A 3,028-nucleotide genomic window follows, 5' to 3' on the forward strand; every position below is an offset into this window, starting at 1 on the left:
GTAAGACAATCTATGCTGTCAGGTAAGATATTCTGGTTGATCTGTTCCTACATGGAAGAAGGGTGAAGGGACAGAAAGACATTTGTACCACTGAGACCTCATTTAGAAAATTTTAAGCTGCAGAAGTTTAGAAGTAGCTCTTAAGCAAGGCTTACTTTGAATCCATTAGCTCCACAAAGCTAACTCAGTTGATAAATAAGTACTTGAAAAGCCATTACCTTTGAACTTAGCTATAAAGGCTTCAAAATATGATCAAATTTAAAATGAAAACGACAAAATAGTCATTGACAAAAAATTGCAAATATGAGCAATCGACCAAACAATATAAGTTTTTTCCACTATACATAGAAATTTAGAGAAATAAGATCAATAGCATTTTTAGTAACAATAAAGGTTCCTTGTTACAAATAGGCAACCAAGGATATATGCCTGTATAAAGATTACATCGTTAACTACTTAAATTTAGAGGGTACTACATGCTTCAGCAGCAGGTCTACACAAATTACAACAATACAGACATTAACATGGCACTTGCACAAGGATGGAATGAAAATTTGTGAATTATTCCATATTTTTCATTCTTCAAATGCAATGAAAAACAGTTATTAAAAAGTTGATTACAAAAATACAAGTGTAACAAAACCTGTAATTCATAGAATTAAAGGTTAGTTTGACATCAGTGTATTAAACTTTCACCTTCGAAAGGCCCTTACATAGCATAACCTTTACAATACTTGAAATTAGATAACATTATCTTTTTATCCCAAAGAAATAAAATAATATAAAGACTTAAGAAAAAGGAATCTTAAACTTTTCCTATATGGAATGTAATCTGAAAGGACACATTTATTAATGAACCTATATATTATAAAACAATGTAGACTTTAAGTATTATATCTAGAAGACAATGAAATAGATTATGGACTTTATACAAACATAGATACTTTTTTCAGACAATCACCAGGAATATCTTTAATTTCTATACTATTCTTTCAACAGATAAGATAAAATTAAAAAAATCACAAACTCTGCAGAAATCATTATAGATGCATACAAAAAACTCTTGAATACATTTTGTCATCAAAGTCAGGCAATTCACGTGGAAGAATAACATGGAATCCATAAATTTTTAAATTAAGATCTTGCTGTTATTTTGTATTATAAAAATATTTTGTAGGGACAGAAAGGATGGACTGGCACTTTTGAAATTTAAGAAACTTAACCAAACCATGACTACATAGGAGAACAATTTGTACAGCCTTCCACAACTTCAAAGAGTTAGTGATACATACTTATGCTTTTGGCAATATCAAATGCAGTTTCTTCCAAGTTGTTCTTCAGTCCGGTTTGAAATCATGTTTAAACAGAAGGAGATACAGCGTATCTTTGCTATTTCTATCCCAAGAAACAATATTTAAGGAGGTCAAGAGGCCTTTAGTTTGGGGATTGGTATCTGCATCATGATGAAGTAAGAAAGAATCCATTCTGGTATTATTCCACATATACGCACTGTGCAGGGGTGCCAAGCCATTCAGAATTCTTGCATGAATATCTGCATTGAGCTACCAACTCATGGACAATGTCAAAATGTCCACTCTAGGATTCCCGATGAAGAGGGGTATACTTACCTCATTTCTAGTATACATATGAGTGGCCTTTTTGGAAAGTAGTCTCAGCACTATAGTAAGCCGATTAATTTCAACATCTCAAAGAAGAAATTTGCATGGATTCTTCTCCATTATTTTCTTGCAATTGATACCTTCCTCACGTTTTCATCTTGTTCCTTGTCTTCATCAGAATTGCCTAACCAGAGACTTTGAGTACCAGTGGGAATGAGGTGTCCATGTATTTCCCCAATAGTTCACGTAGGTTGAAATGGTCAGAAAAATCCGGTGAATTTTCTGCATGTTTTTTCACCATGATTTATTTTCTCTTTTTCCATTTTTACTATTTTAAATTATGGTAAGTGGGGAGTACTGAATTGATAGAGAGCAGAGGAAAGATTTTCCTCCGTATTAAAATGCACAGACTGAAAATGAGGGACAGTGGTGTCTTCATATGCAGCTTATTCTAGGAAGGAGAAAATAGGAAACAAAGCCTACTATGTAAATGATTTGGGAAATACAAAGATATAGTGTAAGAGAAATTACTATTCAATATATGAGCTTTAAGAGCTTTCTAATAGATCCATTATTTATTGGTAACCAACATTAGAAAAAAATGTATAATGCAGTAGTAAAATAGAAGTCCTTTGTATGACTACCTAAATTCTTGTTTTTTTTTAAACACTTGTTTCCATCTAAAAAATTAGGCCTGGGCTGGGAAAGTGGGTCAGTGGTAGAGCGCTTGCCTTGCATGCCAGAGGCCCTGGGTTCGATTCCTCAGCACCACATAAGCAAAAAGAAAAAAGCCGGAAGTGGCGATGTGGCTCAAGTGGTAGAGCACTAGCCTTGAGCTGAAGAGCTGAGGGACAATGCTCAGGCCAGAGTTCAGGCCCCACGACCGGACCAAAAAAAAAAAAAAAAGTAGGCCTATCTATTCTCTTCAGGTGATTTTGATGATTGAAGATGCTTAATGAGAAGTCAAAATATATTAGTAGTCCTTTGATATCAATTAAATTTCATTGTTTCTTCTTGGAGAATATAATGATCAAAGCAATAGTTCAGAATCAGCAATCAATAGTTCAGCATCATGCTTCCAGTGCAAGTGGATCTCCAGTAAGTAATCCTGTGTACCATTTTCCACAAAGTTTTGTCACAGATACAATCTGCCTGCCTTCTCTAGCTGCTTTCCTAGCCTGGACCTTTTCTTTCATTGTGCAGGAAAAGTGTGATTCAACTGATTTCAGTCAGATCTGTTCCAAGAATTATCAAGGATTTAGATTCTTTTTTAAAAAAATTAGTTGTGGGGCCTGAACTCTGGGCTTGGGCACCGTCCTTGAGCTCTTCAAATCAAGGCAAGTGCTCTACCACTTGAGCCACAGAACAACTTCTGTGGTTCTGTTTATGTGTGCTGATTTGTTAAATGG

At 34.6% G+C, this 3,028-nt stretch overlaps 1 pseudogene; it reads left to right on the forward strand.

Moving 5' to 3' along the window:
* Positions 1–476: 476 nt before the first annotated feature.
* LOC138816093 (U6 spliceosomal RNA) lies at positions 477–576 on the forward strand (annotated as a pseudogene).
* Positions 577–3,028: the final 2,452 nt, after the last annotated feature.

The sequence above is a fragment of the Dipodomys merriami genome, unplaced genomic scaffold (genome assembly GCF_024711535.1).
Source record: "Dipodomys merriami isolate MVZ:Mamm:240054 unplaced genomic scaffold, mDipMer1.0.p SCAF_681, whole genome shotgun sequence".
NCBI classification, from domain to species: domain Eukaryota; kingdom Metazoa; phylum Chordata; class Mammalia; order Rodentia; family Heteromyidae; genus Dipodomys; species Dipodomys merriami.